Source organism: Amblyomma maculatum, chromosome 11 (assembly GCF_055883805.1).
Source record: "Amblyomma maculatum isolate TAMU_Amacu chromosome 11, ASM5588380v1, whole genome shotgun sequence".
In the NCBI taxonomy this organism is placed as follows: Eukaryota; Metazoa; Arthropoda; class Arachnida; order Ixodida; family Ixodidae; genus Amblyomma; species Amblyomma maculatum.
The window spans coordinates 106233008-106252790 of NC_139354.1; positions in this window are offsets into that span (position 1 = coordinate 106233008).

Genomic DNA, 19783 nt, shown 5'->3' on the forward strand with positions numbered 1-19783 from the left:
TGTGCTATAAGGGTACACGTAATGGCTAAGCTTCTGTAGGACTCCACTATGGAACATTAACGAAATAAATATCATTAGCCTCCAGGGTGGCGCAGTGACCAGGGCGCTTGCGACTGCGTTGGGCGTATGCACAGGCTAATTACCTGGCCTTGGAGGATGTACCCAGGTTGGGGAATGGGCGCGAAAACGCCCGTGTGCTATAGGGGTACACGTAGCGGGTAAGCTTCTACAGGACTCCACTATAGACAAATAACAAAACAAATATCATTGGCCTCCAGGGTGGCGCAGTGGCTAGGGCGTTTGCGACTGCGTTGGGCGTATGCACAGGCTAATTACCTGGCCTTGGAGGACGCACCCATGTTGGGGAAAGGGTACAAAAGCGCTCGTGTACTATAAGGGTTAACGTAAAGACATCTACCGCTGGATGCCGCTGTATATTCCTGGGGAGGCACTATATATCACGTCTAGCGGTGGTGGAGGGGGGTGGGCATGTTGGCAAAATATTTAAACTTACTGTAAAATTTATTTATAGTGTTCTGTGCAAAAATAAACTTTTTTGCTGCTTCTTCTTCTTCTTCTTCTTCTTCTTCTTCTTCTTCTTCTTCTTCTTCTTCTTCTTCTTCTTCTTCTTCTTCTTCTTCTTCTTCTTCTTCTTCTTCTTCTTCTTCTTCTTCTTCTTCTTCTTCTTCTTCTTCTTCTTCTTCTTCCCGTTGGTCCGATGTACTGCTTACCGCATGACAGTGGAATGGAATAGATGGGAGCTACTTGATGTGCGACAAAATGAGTCTCATGTTCATTGGTTTCCTTCTGTAGCTATACTTAGGCTTTATCTAGTATGGACGATTTCGGAAGTTTTGCGGGGGGGCTGAAAAACTGCTCAGACAACGGTCCGATTGCCTATCTTCAATATTGTATGGAAAATTTGAAGGATGTAGAGAAAACCTGTTGCCTTTTCTTCTATGTTGGCAGATTCTGTCCGCTCCTACGCTTTTCTTTCGCTTACACTGTCGGGCTTTATTTCTGATGCAGGCAGGAGGAGCTATCTGGTGTAGCCTGCCTTCGTTGGGCAATAGGTTTGGTGACTGAAACTACATTCAGTGAAGTGCAAGAATGATTTATTTAGAGCATTTTGTAGCACTACTAAAGCTCGGCTTCTTTCCAGCTTCCGATGCGACAACTCAAACGAAAGTGCCTTTATGCTTCGCTGATGAAAAGACCAACAGGTATGATTTGCAATAGAGCTCATTTTGGGAAAAAGAAACCTAATCGCGCCATTTTAAGGAACATCAAGAGCAAACATGAGCGAATCATGGCACTGAGAAAAATGCCTCAAATCTGGTGCATGGTTGAGTAAAAACCATTGATATCGGTCACTGAGAAAACAAGAAAATGATCAACCATACTGAAACATTGCAAGTCTTTCTGACCTTTTAATCTTTCTGTGAGACTTCTGTCATTGTGGGAGCAAATGCACACTCCTTTTTAGCAGGTAAAGGTTACCCTCGCAAGTGGTAAAGGTAGACTTTAAATCCACTTGAAGGTATCAATCGACAGCACATGATGCGGGCCATCATATTAAACCGCAATCCAACTAAACCACATGAATGTGCTTCTTTGGCCTGAGGGTAATGTGACAGCAATGCCCTGGTAGGCTAATTTTGATCTCATCCTCTCCCTATAAAAGGAGAGCCAAATGTTGGCAGCTCCTGTCTAACAGTGTCGTGCAACTCAACACAACCTCAAACTGCCCGGCATATCAGACGCCATTACCACCTACCAACGACATGCCCGTGATTTTAAACTCCCATAGCCATTGACGCCTGACTTTCTATGAACGGGGCTTTTAACGCTACCACTTTAAAATTCTCAAAACATTCGGAGCATATTCAGATTATTGTATATATTGTTACGTGGTGGCGTGACAAGCGATGAAACACGGCGACACAGCAGGAACAGAACGACGTGCTGACATGACGATGAAGTATGCTTTAATGGCCAGCGGGCCTAGCGCGAGCACTCTGCCCCGCTCCACTGCCCGCTTCGTCATCTTCGTAGCAATATTGTTACTTATATAAAGGACATTGAACCGGTAATCCTTACCCCTAGAGGTAGCACAGTGGTCACGGCGTTACACAGCTGTGCTGGGCGTATGCACGGGATAATAACCCGGCCTCGAGGGTTGCAGCCCAGGTTGGAGAATGGCTGCGAAAACGCCCGTGTGCTATAAGGGTACACGTAATGGCTAAGCTTCTGTAGGACTCCACTATGGAACATTAACGAAATAAATATCATTAGCCTCCAGGGTGGCGCAGTGACCAGGGCGCTTGCGACTGCGTTGGGCGTATGCACAGGCTAATTACCTGGCCTTGGAGGATGTACCCAGGTTGGGGAATGGGCGCGAAAACGCCCGTGTGCTATAGGGGTACACGTAGCGGGTAAGCTTCTACAGGACTCCACTATAGACAAATAACAAAACAAATATCATTGGCCTCCAGGGTGGCGCAGTGGCTAGGGCGTTTGCGACTGCGTTGGGCGTATGCACAGGCTAATTACCTGGCCTTGGAGGACGCACCCATGTTGGGGAAAGGGTACAAAAGCGCTCGTGTACTATAAGGGTTAACGTAAAGACATCTACCGCTGGATGCCGCTGTATATTCCTGGGGAGGCACTATATATCACGTCTAGCGGTGGTGGAGGGGGGTGGGCATGTTGGCAAAATATTTAAACTTACTGTAAAATTTATTTATAGTGTTCTGTGCAAAAATAAACTTTTTTGCTGCTTCTTCTTCTTCTTCTTCTTCTTCTTCTTCTTCTTCTTCTTCTTCTTCTTCTTCTTCTTCTTCTTCTTCTTCCCGTTGGTCCGATGTACTGCTTACCGCATGACAGTGGAATGGAATAGATGGGAGCTACTTGATGTGCGACAAAATGAGTCTCATGTTCATTGGTTTCCTTCTGTAGCTATACTTAGGCTTTATCTAGTATGGACGATTTCGGAAGTTTTGCGGGGGGGCTGAAAAACTGCTCAGACAACGGTCCGATTGCCTATCTTCAATATTGTATGGAAAATTTGAAGGATGTAGAGAAAACCTGTTGCCTTTTCTTCTATGTTGGCAGATTCTGTCCGCTCCTACGCTTTTCTTTCGCTTACACTGTCGGGCTTTATTTCTGATGCAGGCAGGAGGAGCTATCTGGTGTAGCCTGCCTTCGTTGGGCAATAGGTTTGGTGACTGAAACTACATTCAGTGAAGTGCAAGAATGATTTATTTAGAGCATTTTGTAGCACTACTAAAGCTCGGCTTCTTTCCAGCTTCCAATGCGACAACTCAAACGAAAGTGCCTTTATGCTTCGCTGATGAAAAGACCAACAGGTATGATTTGCAATAGAGCTCATTTTGGGAAAAAGAAACCTAATCGCGCCATTTTAAGGAACATCAAGAGCAAACATGAGCGAATCATGGCACTGAGAAAAATGCCTCAAATCTGGTGCATGGTTGAGTAAAAACCATTGATATCGGTCACTGAGAAAACAAGAAAATGATCAACCATACTGAAACATTGCAAGTCTTTCTGACCTTTTAATATTTCTGTGAGACTTCTGTCATTGTGGGAGCAAATGCACACTCCTTTTTAGCAGGTAAAGGTTACCCTCGCAAGTGGTAAAGGTAGACTTTAAATCCACTTGAAGGTATCAATCGACAGCACATGATGCGGGCCATCATATTAAACCGCAATCCAACTAAACCACATGAATGTGCTTCTTTGGCCTGAGGGTAATGTGACAGCAATGCCCTGGTAGGCTAATTTTGATCTCATCCTCTCCCTATAAAAGGAGAGCCAAATGTTGGCAGCTCCTGTCTAACAGTGTCGTGCAACTCAACACAACCTCAAACTGCCCGGCATATCAGACGCCATTACCACCTACCAACGACATGCCCGTGATTTTAAACTCCCATAGCCATTGACGCCTGACTTTCTATGAACGGGGCTTTTAACGCTACCACTTTAAAATTCTCAAAACATTCGGAGCATATTCAGATTATTGTATATATTGTTACGTGGTGGCGTGACAAGCGATGAAACACGGCGACACAGCAGGAACAGAACGACGTGCTGACATGACGATGAAGTATGCTTTAATGGCCAGCGGGCCTAGCGCGAGCACTCTGCCCCGCTCCACTGCCCGCTTCGTCATCTTCGTAGCAATATTGTTACTTATATAAAGGACATTGAACCGGTAATCCTTACCCCTAGAGGTAGCACAGTGGTCACGGCGTTACACAGCTGTGCTGGGCGTATGCACGGGATAATAACCCGGCCTCGAGGGTTGCAGCCCAGGTTGGAGAATGGCTGCGAAAACGCCCGTGTGCTATAAGGGTACACGTAATGGCTAAGCTTCTGTAGGACTCCACTATGGAACATTAACGAAATAAATATCATTAGCCTCCAGGGTGGCGCAGTGACCAGGGCGCTTGCGACTGCGTTGGGCGTATGCACAGGCTAATTACCTGGCCTTGGAGGATGTACCCAGGTTGGGGAATGGGCGCGAAAACGCCCGTGTGCTATAGGGGTACACGTAGCGGGTAAGCTTCTACAGGACTCCACTATAGACAAATAACAAAACAAATATCATTGGCCTCCAGGGTGGCGCAGTGGCTAGGGCGTTTGCGACTGCGTTGGGCGTATGCACAGGCTAATTACCTGGCCTTGGAGGACGCACCCATATTGGGGAAAGGGTACAAAAGCGCTCGTGTACTATAAGGGTTAACGTAAAGACATCTACCGCTGGATGCCGCTGTATATTCCTGGGGAGGCACTATATATCACGTCTAGCGGTGGTGGAGGGGGGTGGGCATGTTGACAAAATATTTAAACTTACTGTAAAATTTATTTATAGTGTTCTGTGCAAAAATAAACTTTTTTGCTGCTGCTTCTTCTTCTTCTTCTTCTTCTTCTTCTTCTTCTTCTTCTTCTTCTTCTTCTTCTTCTTCCCGTTGGTCCGATGTACTGCTTACCGCATGACAGTGGAATGGAATAGATGGGAGCTACTTGATGTGCGACAAAATGAGTCTCATGTTCATTGGTTTCCTTCTGTAGCTATACTTAGGCTTTATCTAGTATGGACGATTTCGGAAGTTTTGCGGGGGGGCTGAAAAACTGCTCAGACAACGGTCCGATTGCCTATCTTCAATATTGTATGGAAAATTTGAAGGATGTAGAGAAAACCTGTTGCCTTTTCTTCTATGTTGGCAGATTCTGTCCGCTCCTACGCTTTTCTTTCGCTTACACTGTCGGGCTTTATTTCTGATGCAGGCAGGAGGAGCTATCTGGTGTAGCCTGCCTTCGTTGGGCAATAGGTTTGGTGACTGAAACTACATTCAGTGAAGTGCAAGAATGATTTATTTAGAGCATTTTGTAGCACTACTAAAGCTCGGCTTCTTTCCAGCTTCCAATGCGACAACTCAAACGAAAGTGCCTTTATGCTTCGCTGATGAAAAGACCAACAGGTATGATTTGCAATAGAGCTCATTTTGGGAAAAAGAAACCTAATCGCGCCATTTTAAGGAACATCAAGAGCAAACATGAGCGAATCATGGCACTGAGAAAAATGCCTCAAATCTGGTGCATGGTTGAGTAAAAACCATTGATATCGGTCACTGAGAAAACAAGAAAATGATCAACCATACTGAAACATTGCAAGTCTTTCTGACCTTTTAATCTTTCTGTGAGACTTCTGTCATTGTGGGAGCAAATGCACACTCCTTTTTAGCAGGTAAAGGTTACCCTCGCAAGTGGTAAAGGTAGACTTTAAATCCACTTGAAGGTATCAATCGACAGCACATGATGCGGGCCATCATATTAAACCGCAATCCAACTAAACCACATGAATGTGCTTCTTTGGCCTGAGGGTAATGTGACAGCAATGCCCTGGTAGGCTAATTTTGATCTCATCCTCTCCCTATAAAAGGAGAGCCAAATGTTGGCAGCTCCTGTCTAACAGTGTCGTGCAACTCAACACAACCTCAAACTGCCCGGCAGATCAGACGCCATTACCACCTACCAACGACATGCTCGTGATTTTAAACTCCCATAGCCATTGACGCCTGACTTTCTATGAACGGGGCCTTTAACGCTACCACTTTAAAATTCTCAAAACATTCGGAGCATATTCAGATTATTGTATATATTGTTACGTGGTGGAGTGACAAGCGATGAAACACGGCGACACAGCAGGAACAGAACGACGTGCTGACATGACGATGAAGTATGCTTTAATGGCCAGCGGGCCTAGCGCGAGCACTCTGCCCCGCTCCACTGCCCGCTTCGTCATCTTCGTAGCAATATTGTTACTTATATAAAGGACATTGAACCGGTAATCCTTACCCCTAGAGGTAGCACAGTGGTCACGGCGTTACACAGCTGTGCTGGGCGTATGCACGGGATAATAACCCGGCCTCGAGGGTTGCAGCCCAGGTTGGAGAATGGCTGCGAAAACGCCCGTGTGCTATAAGGGTACACGTAATGGCTAAGCTTCTGTAGGACTCCACTATGGAACATTAACGAAATAAATATCATTAGCCTCCAGGGTGGCGCAGTGACCAGGGCGCTTGCGACTGCGTTGGGCGTATGCACAGGCTAATTACCTGGCCTTGGAGGATGTACCCAGGTTGGGGAATGGGCGCGAAAACGCCCGTGTGCTATAGGGGTACACGTAGCGGGTAAGCTTCTACAGGACTCCACTATAGACAAATAACAAAACAAATATCATTGGCCTCCAGGGTGGCGGAGTGGCTAGGGCGTTTGCGACTGCGTTGGGCGTATGCACAGGCTAATTACCTGGCCTTGGAGGACGCACCCATGTTGGGGAAAGGGTACAAAAGCGCTCGTGTACTATAAGGGTTAACGTAAAGACATCTACCGCTGGATGCCGCTGTATATTCCTGGGGAGGCACTATATATCACGTCTAGCGGTGGTGGAGGGGGGTGGGCATGTTGGCAAAATATTTAAACTTACTGTAAAATTTATTTATAGTGTTCTGTGCAAAAATAAACTTTTTTGCTGCTGCTTCTTCTTCTTCTTCTTCTTCTTCTTCCCGTTGGTCCGATGTACTGCTTACCGCATGACAGTGGAATGGAATAGATGGGAGCTACTTGATGTGCGACAAAATGAGTCTCATGTTCATTGGTTTCCTTCTGTAGCTATACTTAGGCTTTATCTAGTATGGACGATTTCGGAAGTTTTGCGGGGGGGCTGAAAAACTGCTCAGACAACGGTCCGATTGCCTATCTTCAATATTGTATGGAAAATTTGAAGGATGTAGAGAAAACCTGTTGCCTTTTCTTCTATGTTGGCAGATTCTGTCCGCTCCTACGCTTTTCTTTCGCTTACACTGTCGGGCTTTATTTCTGATGCAGGCAGGAGGAGCTATCTGGTGTAGCCTGCCTTCGTTGGGCAATAGGTTTGGTGACTGAAACTACATTCAGTGAAGTGCAAGAATGATTTATTTAGAGCATTTTGTAGCACTACTAAAGCTCGGCTTCTTTCCAGCTTCCAATGCGACAACTCAAACGAAAGTGCCTTTATGCTTCGCTGATGAAAAGACCAACAGGTATGATTTGCAATAGAGCTCATTTTGGGAAAAAGAAACCTAATCGCGCCATTTTAAGGAACATCAAGAGCAAACATGAGCGAATCATGGCACTGAGAAAAATGCCTCAAATCTGGTGCATGGTTGAGTAAAAACCATTGATATCGGTCACTGAGAAAACAAGAAAATGATCAACCATACTGAAACATTGCAAGTCTTTCTGACCTTTTAATCTTTCTGTGAGACTTCTGTCATTGTGGGAGCAAATGCACACTCCTTTTTAGCAGGTAAAGGTTACCCTCGCAAGTGGTAAAGGTAGACTTTAAATCCACTTGAAGGTATCATTCGACAGCACATGATGCGGGCCATCATATTAAACCGCAATCCAACTAAACCACATGAATGTGCTTCTTTGGCCTGAGGGTAATGTGACAGCAATGCCCTGGTAGGCTAATTTTGATCTCATCCTCTCCCTATAAAAGGAGAGCCAAATGTTGGCAGCTCCTGTCTAACAGTGTCGTGCAACTCAACACAACCTCAAACTGCCCGGCATATCAGACGCCATTACCACCTACCAACGACATGCCCGTGATTTTAAACTCCCATAGCCATTGACGCCTGACTTTCTATGAACGGGGCTTTTAACGCTACCACTTTAAAATTCTCAAAACATTCGGAGCATATTCAGATTATTGTATATATTGTTACGTGGTGGCGTGACAAGCGATGAAACACGGCGACACAGCAGGAACAGAACGACGTGCTGACATGACGATGAAGTATGCTTTAATGGCCAGCGGGCCTAGCGCGAGCACTCTGCCCCGCTCCACTGCCCGCTTCGTCATCTTCGTAGCAATATTGTTACTTATATAAAGGACATTGAACCGGTAATCCTTACCCCTAGAGGTAGCACAGTGGTCACGGCGTTACACAGCTGTGCTGGGCGTATGCACGGGATAATAACCCGTCCTCGAGGGTTGCAGCCCAGGTTGGAGAATGGCTGCGAAAACGCCCGTGTGCTATAAGGGTACACGTAATGGCTAAGCTTCTGTAGGACTCCACTATGGAACATTAACGAAATAAATATCATTAGCCTCCAGGGTGGCGCAGTGACCAGGGCGCTTGCGACTGCGTTGGGCGTATGCACAGGCTAATTACCTGGCCTTGGAGGATGTACCCAGGTTGGGGAATGGGCGCGAAAACGCCCGTGTGCTATAGGGGTACACGTAGCGGGTAAGCTTCTACAGGACTCCACTATAGACAAATAACAAAACAAATATCATTGGCCTCCAGGGTGGCGCAGTGGCTAGGGCGTTTGCGACTGCGTTGGGCGTATGCACAGGCTAATTACCTGGCCTTGGAGGACGCACCCATGTTGGGGAAAGGGTACAAAAGCGCTCGTGTACTATAAGGGTTAACGTAAACACATCTACCGCTGGATGCCGCTGTATATTCCTGGGGAGGCACTATATATCTCGTCTAGCGGTGGTGGAGGGGGGTGGGCATGTTGGCAAAATATTTAAACTTACTGTAAAATTTATTTATAGTGTTCTGTGCAAAAATAAACTTTTTTGCTGCTGCTTCTTCTTCTTCTTCTTCTTCTTCTTCTTCTTCTTCTTCCCGTTGGTCCGATGTACTGCTTACCGCATGACAGTGGAATGGAATAGATGGGAGCTACTTGATGTGCGACAAAATGAGTCTCATGTTCATTGGTTTCCTTCTGTAGCTATACTTAGGCTTTATCTAGTATGGACGATTTCGGAAGTTTTGCGGGGGGGCTGAAAAACTGCTCAGACAACGGTCCGATTGCCTATCTTCAATATTGTATGGAAAATTTGAAGGATGTAGAGAAAACCTGTTGCCTTTTCTTCTATGTTGGCAGATTCTGTCCGCTCCTACGCTTTTCTTTCGCTTACACTGTCGGGCTTTATTTCTGATGCAGGCAGGAGGAGCTATCTGGTGTAGCCTGCCTTCGTTGGGCAATAGGTTTGGTGACTGAAACTACATTCAGTGAAGTGCAAGAATGATTTATTTAGAGCATTTTGTAGCACTACTAAAGCTCGGCTTCTTTCCAGCTTCCAATGCGACAACTCAAACGAAAGTGCCTTTATGCTTCGCTGATGAAAAGACCAACAGGTATGATTTGCAATAGAGCTCATTTTGGGAAAAAGAAACCTAATCGCGCCATTTTAAGGAACATCAAGAGCAAACATGAGCGAATCATGGCACTGAGAAAAATGCCTCAAATCTGGTGCATGGTTGAGTAAAAACCATTGATATCGGTCACTGAGAAAACAAGAAAATGATCAACCATACTGAAACATTGCAAGTCTTTCTGACCTTTTAATCTTTCTGTGAGACTTCTGTCATTGTGGGAGCAAATGCACACTCCTTTTTAGCAGGTAAAGGTTACCCTCGCAAGTGGTAAAGGTAGACTTTAAATCCACTTGAAGGTATCAATCGACAGCACATGATGCGGGCCATCATATTAAACCGCAATCCAACTAAACCACATGAATGTGCTTCTTTGGCCTGAGGGTAATGTGACAGCAATGCCCTGGTAGGCTAATTTTGATCTCATCCTCTCCCTATAAAAGGAGAGCCAAATGTTGGCAGCTCCTGTCTAACAGTGTCGTGCAACTCAACACAACCTCAAACTGCCCGGCATATCAGACGCCATTACCACCTACCAACGACATGCCCGTGATTTTAAACTCCCATAGCCATTGACGCCTGACTTTCTATGAACGGGGCTTTTAACGCTACCACTTTAAAATTCTCAAAACATTCGGAGCATATTCAGATTATTGTATATATTGTTACGTGGTGGCGTGACAAGCGATGAAACACGGCGACACAGCAGGAACAGAACGACGTGCTGACATGACGATGAAGTATGCTTTAATGGCCAGCGGGCCTAGCGCGAGCACTCTGCCCCGCTCCACTGCCCGCTTCGTCATCTTCGTAGCAATATTGTTACTTATATAAAGGACATTGAACCGGTAATCCTTACCCCTAGAGGTAGCACAGTGGTCACGGCGTTACACAGCTGTGCTGGGCGTATGCACGGGATAATAACCCGGCCTCGAGGGTTGCAGCCCAGGTTGGAGAATGGCTGCGAAAACGCCCGTGTGCTATAAGGGTACACGTAATGGCTAAGCTTCTGTAGGACTCCACTATGGAACATTAACGAAATAAATATCATTAGCCTCCAGGGTGGCGCAGTGACCAGGGCGCTTGCGACTGCGTTGGGCGTATGCACAGGCTAATTACCTGGCCTTGGAGGATGTACCCAGGTTGGGGAATGGGCGCGAAAACGCCCGTGTGCTATAGGGGTACACGTAGCGGGTAAGCTTCTACAGGACTCCACTATAGACAAATAACAAAACAAATATCATTGGCCTCCAGGGTGGCGCAGTGGCTAGGGCGTTTGCGACTGCGTTGGGCGTATGCACAGGCTAATTACCTGGCCTTGGAGGACGCACCCATGTTGGGGAAAGGGTACAAAAGCGCTCGTGTACTATAAGGGTTAACGTAAAGACATCTACCGCTGGATGCCGCTGTATATTCCTGGGGAGGCACTATATATCACGTCTAGCGGTGGTGGAGGGGGGTGGGCATGTTGGCAAAATATTTAAACTTACTGTAAAATTTATTTATAGTGTTCTGTGCAAAAATAAACTTTTTTGCTGCTTCTTCTTCTTCTTCTTCTTCTTCTTCTTCTTCTTCTTCTTCTTCTTCTTCTTCTTCTTCTTCTTCTTCTTCTTCTTCTTCTTCTTCTTCTTCTTCTTCTTCTTCTTCTTCTTCTTCTTCTTCTTCTTCTTCTTCTTCTTCTTCTTCTTCTTCCCGTTGGTCCGATGTACTGCTTACCGCATGACAGTGGAATGGAATAGATGGGAGCTACTTGATGTGCGACAAAATGAGTCTCATGTTCATTGGTTTCCTTCTGTAGCTATACTTAGGCTTTATCTAGTATGGACGATTTCGGAAGTTTTGCGGGGGGGCTGAAAAACTGCTCAGACAACGGTCCGATTGCCTATCTTCAATATTGTATGGAAAATTTGAAGGATGTAGAGAAAACCTGTTGCCTTTTCTTCTATGTTGGCAGATTCTGTCCGCTCCTACGCTTTTCTTTCGCTTACACTGTCGGGCTTTATTTCTGATGCAGGCAGGAGGAGCTATCTGGTGTAGCCTGCCTTCGTTGGGCAATAGGTTTGGTGACTGAAACTACATTCAGTGAAGTGCAAGAATGATTTATTTAGAGCATTTTGTAGCACTACTAAAGCTCGGCTTCTTTCCAGCTTCCGATGCGACAACTCAAACGAAAGTGCCTTTATGCTTCGCTGATGAAAAGACCAACAGGTATGATTTGCAATAGAGCTCATTTTGGGAAAAAGAAACCTAATCGCGCCATTTTAAGGAACATCAAGAGCAAACATGAGCGAATCATGGCACTGAGAAAAATGCCTCAAATCTGGTGCATGGTTGAGTAAAAACCATTGATATCGGTCACTGAGAAAACAAGAAAATGATCAACCATACTGAAACATTGCAAGTCTTTCTGACCTTTTAATCTTTCTGTGAGACTTCTGTCATTGTGGGAGCAAATGCACACTCCTTTTTAGCAGGTAAAGGTTACCCTCGCAAGTGGTAAAGGTAGACTTTAAATCCACTTGAAGGTATCAATCGACAGCACATGATGCGGGCCATCATATTAAACCGCAATCCAACTAAACCACATGAATGTGCTTCTTTGGCCTGAGGGTAATGTGACAGCAATGCCCTGGTAGGCTAATTTTGATCTCATCCTCTCCCTATAAAAGGAGAGCCAAATGTTGGCAGCTCCTGTCTAACAGTGTCGTGCAACTCAACACAACCTCAAACTGCCCGGCATATCAGACGCCATTACCACCTACCAACGACATGCCCGTGATTTTAAACTCCCATAGCCATTGACGCCTGACTTTCTATGAACGGGGCTTTTAACGCTACCACTTTAAAATTCTCAAAACATTCGGAGCATATTCAGATTATTGTATATATTGTTACGTGGTGGCGTGACAAGCGATGAAACACGGCGACACAGCAGGAACAGAACGACGTGCTGACATGACGATGAAGTATGCTTTAATGGCCAGCGGGCCTAGCGCGAGCACTCTGCCCCGCTCCACTGCCCGCTTCGTCATCTTCGTAGCAATATTGTTACTTATATAAAGGACATTGAACCGGTAATCCTTACCCCTAGAGGTAGCACAGTGGTCACGGCGTTACACAGCTGTGCTGGGCGTATGCACGGGATAATAACCCGGCCTCGAGGGTTGCAGCCCAGGTTGGAGAATGGCTGCGAAAACGCCCGTGTGCTATAAGGGTACACGTAATGGCTAAGCTTCTGTAGGACTCCACTATGGAACATTAACGAAATAAATATCATTAGCCTCCAGGGTGGCGCAGTGACCAGGGCGCTTGCGACTGCGTTGGGCGTATGCACAGGCTAATTACCTGGCCTTGGAGGATGTACCCAGGTTGGGGAATGGGCGCGAAAACGCCCGTGTGCTATAGGGGTACACGTAGCGGGTAAGCTTCTACAGGACTCCACTATAGACAAATAACAAAACAAATATCATTGGCCTCCAGGGTGGCGCAGTGGCTAGGGCGTTTGCGACTGCGTTGGGCGTATGCACAGGCTAATTACCTGGCCTTGGAGGACGCACCCATGTTGGGGAAAGGGTACAAAAGCGCTCGTGTACTATAAGGGTTAACGTAAAGACATCTACCGCTGGATGCCGCTGTATATTCCTGGGGAGGCACTATATATCACGTCTAGCGGTGGTGGAGGGGGGTGGGCATGTTGGCAAAATATTTAAACTTACTGTAAAATTTATTTATAGTGTTCTGTGCAAAAATAAACTTTTTTGCTGCTTCTTCTTCTTCTTCTTCTTCTTCTTCTTCTTCTTCTTCTTCTTCTTCTTCTTCTTCTTCCCGTTGGTCCGATGTACTGCTTACCGCATGACAGTGGAATGGAATAGATGGGAGCTACTTGATGTGCGACAAAATGAGTCTCATGTTCATTGGTTTCCTTCTGTAGCTATACTTAGGCTTTATCTAGTATGGACGATTTCGGAAGTTTTGCGGGGGGGCTGAAAAACTGCTCAGACAACGGTCCGATTGCCTATCTTCAATATTGTATGGAAAATTTGAAGGATGTAGAGAAAACCTGTTGCCTTTTCTTCTATGTTGGCAGATTCTGTCCGCTCCTACGCTTTTCTTTCGCTTACACTGTCGGGCTTTATTTCTGATGCAGGCAGGAGGAGCTATCTGGTGTAGCCTGCCTTCGTTGGGCAATAGGTTTGGTGACTGAAACTACATTCAGTGAAGTGCAAGAATGATTTATTTAGAGCATTTTGTAGCACTACTAAAGCTCGGCTTCTTTCCAGCTTCCAATGCGACAACTCAAACGAAAGTGCCTTTATGCTTCGCTGATGAAAAGACCAACAGGTATGATTTGCAATAGAGCTCATTTTGGGAAAAAGAAACCTAATCGCGCCATTTTAAGGAACATCAAGAGCAAACATGAGCGAATCATGGCACTGAGAAAAATGCCTCAAATCTGGTGCATGGTTGAGTAAAAACCATTGATATCGGTCACTGAGAAAACAAGAAAATGATCAACCATACTGAAACATTGCAAGTCTTTCTGACCTTTTAATATTTCTGTGAGACTTCTGTCATTGTGGGAGCAAATGCACACTCCTTTTTAGCAGGTAAAGGTTACCCTCGCAAGTGGTAAAGGTAGACTTTAAATCCACTTGAAGGTATCAATCGACAGCACATGATGCGGGCCATCATATTAAACCGCAATCCAACTAAACCACATGAATGTGCTTCTTTGGCCTGAGGGTAATGTGACAGCAATGCCCTGGTAGGCTAATTTTGATCTCATCCTCTCCCTATAAAAGGAGAGCCAAATGTTGGCAGCTCCTGTCTAACAGTGTCGTGCAACTCAACACAACCTCAAACTGCCCGGCATATCAGACGCCATTACCACCTACCAACGACATGCCCGTGATTTTAAACTCCCATAGCCATTGACGCCTGACTTTCTATGAACGGGGCTTTTAACGCTACCACTTTAAAATTCTCAAAACATTCGGAGCATATTCAGATTATTGTATATATTGTTACGTGGTGGCGTGACAAGCGATGAAACACGGCGACACAGCAGGAACAGAACGACGTGCTGACATGACGATGAAGTATGCTTTAATGGCCAGCGGGCCTAGCGCGAGCACTCTGCCCCGCTCCACTGCCCGCTTCGTCATCTTCGTAGCAATATTGTTACTTATATAAAGGACATTGAACCGGTAATCCTTACCCCTAGAGGTAGCACAGTGGTCACGGCGTTACACAGCTGTGCTGGGCGTATGCACGGGATAATAACCCGGCCTCGAGGGTTGCAGCCCAGGTTGGAGAATGGCTGCGAAAACGCCCGTGTGCTATAAGGGTACACGTAATGGCTAAGCTTCTGTAGGACTCCACTATGGAACATTAACGAAATAAATATCATTAGCCTCCAGGGTGGCGCAGTGACCAGGGCGCTTGCGACTGCGTTGGGCGTATGCACAGGCTAATTACCTGGCCTTGGAGGATGTACCCAGGTTGGGGAATGGGCGCGAAAACGCCCGTGTGCTATAGGGGTACACGTAGCGGGTAAGCTTCTACAGGACTCCACTATAGACAAATAACAAAACAAATATCATTGGCCTCCAGGGTGGCGCAGTGGCTAGGGCGTTTGCGACTGCGTTGGGCGTATGCACAGGCTAATTACCTGGCCTTGGAGGACGCACCCATGTTGGGGAAAGGGTACAAAAGCGCTCGTGTACTATAAGGGTTAACGTAAACACATCTACCGCTGGATGCCGCTGTATATTCCTGGGGAGGCACTATATATCTCGTCTAGCGGTGGTGGAGGGGGGTGGGCATGTTGGCAAAATATTTAAACTTACTGTAAAATTTATTTATAGTGTTCTGTGCAAAAATAAACTTTTTTGCTGCTGCTGCTGCTGCTGCTGCTGCTGCTGCTGCTGCTGCTGCTGCTGCTGCTGCTGCTGCTGCTGCTGCTGCTGCTGCTGCTGCTGCTGCTGCTGCTGCTGCTGCTGCTGCTGCTGCTGCTGCTGCTGCTGCTGCTGCTGCTGCTGCTGCTGCTGCTGCTGCTGCTGCTGCTGCTGCTGCTGCTGCTGCTGCTGCTGCTGCTGCTGCTGCTGCTGCTGCTGCTGCTGCTGCTGCTGCTGCTGCTGCTGCTGCTGCTGCTGCTGCTGCTGCTGCTGCTGCTGCTGCTGCTGCTGCTGCTGCTGCTGCTGCTGCTGCTGCTGCTGCTGCTGCTGCTGCTGCTGCTGCTGCTGCTGCTGCTGCTGCTGCTGCTGCTGCTGCTGCTGCTGCTGCTGCTGCTGCTGCTGCTGCTGCTGCTGCTGCTGCTGCTGCTGCTGCTGCTGCTGCTGCTGCTGCTGCTGCTGCTGCTGCTGCTGCTGCTGCTGCTGCTGCTGCTGCTGCTGCTGCTGCTGCTGCTGCTGCTGCTGCTGCTGCTGCTGCTGCTGCTGCTGCTGCTGCTGCTGCTGCTGCTGCTGCTGCTGCTGCTGCTGCTGCTGCTGCTGCTGCTGCTGCTGCTGCTGCTGCTGCTGCTGCTGCTGCTGCTGCTGCTGCTGCTGCTGCTGCTGCTGCTGCTGCTGCTGCTGCTGCTGCTGCTGCTGCTGCTGCTGCTGCTGCTGCTGCTGCTGCTGCTGCTGCTGCTGCTGCTGCTGCTGCTGCTGCTGCTGCTGCTGCTGCTGCTGCTGCTGCTGCTGCTGCTGCTGCTGCTGCTGCTGCTGCTGCTGCTGCTGCTGCTGCTGCTGCTGCTGCTGCTGCTGCTGCTGCTGCTGCTGCTGCTGCTGCTGCTGCTGCTGCTGCTGCTGCTGCTGCTGCTGCTGCTGCTGCTGCTGCTGCTGCTGCTGCTGCTGCTGCTGCTGCTGCTGCTGCTGCTGCTGCTGCTGCTGCTGCTGCTGCTGCTGCTGCTGCTGCTGCTGCTGCTGCAGCTGCTGCTGCTGCTGCTGCTGCTGCTGCTGCTGCTGCTGCTGCTGCTGCTGCTGCTGCTGCTGCTGCTGCTGCTGCTGCTGCTGCTGCTGCTTCTTCTTCTTCTTCTTCTTCTTCTTCTTCTTCTTCTTCTTCTTCTTCTTCTTCTTCTTCTTCTTCTTCTTCTTCTTCTTCTTCTTCTTCTTCTCCTCCTCCTTCTTCTTCTTCTTCTTCTTCTTCCCGTTGGTCCGATGTACTGCTTACCGCATGACAGTGGAATGGAATAGATGGGAGCTACTTGATGTGCGACAAAATGAGTCTCATGTTCATTGGTTTCCTTCTGTAGCTATACTTAGGCTTTATCTAGTATGGACGATTTCGGAAGTTTTGCGGGGGGGCTGAAAAACTGCTCAGACAACGGTCCGATTGCCTATCTTCAATATTGTATGGAAAATTTGAAGGATGTAGAGAAAACCTGTTGCCTTTTCTTCTATGTTGGCAGATTCTGTCCGCTCCTACGCTTTTCTTTCGCTTACACTGTCGGGCTTTATTTCTGATGCAGGCAGGAGGAGCTATCTGGTGTAGCCTGCCTTCGTTGGGCAATAGGTTTGGTGACTGAAACTACATTCAGTGAAGTGCAAGAATGATTTATTTAGAGCATTTTGTAGCACTACTAAAGCTCGGCTTCTTTCCAGCTTCCAATGCGACAACTCAAACGAAAGTGCCTTTATGCTTCGCTGATGAAAAGACCAACAGGTATGATTTGCAATAGAGCTCATTTTGGGAAAAAGAAACCTAATCGCGCCATTTTAAGGAACATCAAGAGCAAACATGAGCGAATCATGGCACTGAGAAAAATGCCTCAAATCTGGTGCATGGTTGAGTAAAAACCATTGATATCGGTCACTGAGAAAACAAGAAAATGATCAACCATACTGAAACATTGCAAGTCTTTCTGACCTTTTAATCTTTCTGTGAGACTTCTGTCATTGTGGGAGCAAATGCACACTCCTTTTTAGCAGGTAAAGGTTACCCTCGCAAGTGGTAAAGGTAGACTTTAAATCCACTTGAAGGTATTATTCGACAGCACATGATGCGGGCCGTCATATTAAACCGCAATCCAACTAAACCCCATGAATGTGCTTCTTTGGCCTGAGGGTAATGTGACAGCAATGCCCTGGTAGGCTAATTTTGATCTCATCCTCTCCCTATAAAAGGAGAGCCAAATGTTGGCAGCTCCTGTCTAACAGTGTCGTGCAACTCAACACAACCTCAAACTGCCCGGCATATCAGACGCCATTACCACCTACCAACGACATGCTCGTGATTTTAAACTCCCATAGCCATTGACGCCTGACTTTCTATGAACGGGGCCTTTAACGCTACCACTTTAAAATTCTCAAAACATTCGGAGCATATTCAGATTATTGTATATATTGTTACGTGGTGGCGTGACAAGCGATGAAACACGGCGACACAGCAGGAACAGAACGACGTGCTGACATGACGATGAAGTATGCTTTAATGGCCAGCGGGCCTAGCGCGAGCACTCTGCCCCGCTCCACTGCCCGCTTCGTCATCTTCGTAGCAATATTGTTACTTATATAAAGGACATTGAACCGGTAATCCTTACCCCTAGAGGTAGCACAGTGGTCACGGCGTTACACAGCTGTGCTGGGCGTATGCACGGGATAATAACCCGGCCTCGAGGGTTGCAGCCCAGGTTGGAGAATGGCTGCGAAAACGCCCGTGTGCTATAAGGGTACACGTAATGGCTAAGCTTCTGTAGGACTCCACTATGGAACATTAACGAAATAAATATCATTAGCCTCCAGGGTGGCGCAGTGACCAGGGCGCTTGCGACTGCGTTGGGCGTATGCACAGGCTAATTACCTGGCCTTGGAGGATGTACCCAGGTTGGGGAATGGGCGCGAAAACGCCCGTGTGCTATAGGGGTACACGTAGCGGGTAAGCTTCTACAGGACTCCACTATAGACAAATAACAAAACAAATATCATTGGCCTCCAGGGTGGCGCAGTGGCTAGGGCGTTTGCGACTGCGTTGGGCGTATGCACAGGCTAATTACCTGGCCTTGGAGGACGCACCCATGTTGGGGAAAGGGTACAAAAGCGCTCGTGTACTATAAGGGTTAACGTAAAGACATCTACCGCTGGATGCCGCTGTATATTCCTGGGGAGGCACTATATATCACGTCTAGCGGTGGTGGAGGGGGGTGGGCATGTTGGCAAAATATTTAAACTTACTGTAAAATTTATTTATAGTGTTCTGTGCAAAAATAAACTTTTTTGCTGCTGCTTCTTCTTCTTCTTCTTCTTCTTCTTCTTCTTCTTCTTCTTCTTCTTCTTCTTCTTCTTCTTCTTCCCGTTGGTCCGATGTACTGCTTACCGCATGACAGTGGAATGGAATAGATGGGAGCTACTTGATGTGCGACAAAATGAGTCTCATGTTCATTGGTTTCCTTCTGTAGCTATACTTAGGCTTTATCTAGTATGGACGATTTCGGAAGTTTTGCGGGGGGGCTGAAAAACTGCTCAGACAACGGTCCGATTGCCTATCTTCAATATTGTATGGAAAATTTGAAGGATGTAGAGAAAACCTGTTGCCTTTTCTTCTATGTTGGCAGATTCTGTCCGCTCCTACGCTTTTCTTTCGCTTACACTGTCGGGCTTTATTTCTGATGCAGGCAGGAGGAGCTATCTGGTGTAGCCTGCCTTCGTTGGGCAATAGGTTTGGTGACTGAAACTACATTCAGTGAAGTGCAAGAATGATTTATTTAGAGCATTTTGTAGCACTACTAAAGCTCGGCTTCTTTCCAGCTTCCAATGCGACAACTCAAACGAAAGTGCCTTTATGCTTCGCTGATGAAAAGACCAACAGGTATGATTTGCAATAGAGCTCATTTTGGGAAAAAGAAACCTAATCGCGCCATTTTAAGGAACATCAAGAGCAAACATGAGCGAATCATGGCACTGAGAAAAATGCCTCAAATCTGGTGCATGGTTGAGTAAAAACCATTGATATCGGTCACTGAGAAAACAAGAAAATGATCAACCATACTGAAACATTGCAAGTCTTTCTGACCTTTTAATCTTTCTGTGAGACTTCTGTCATTGTGGGAGCAAATGCACACTCCT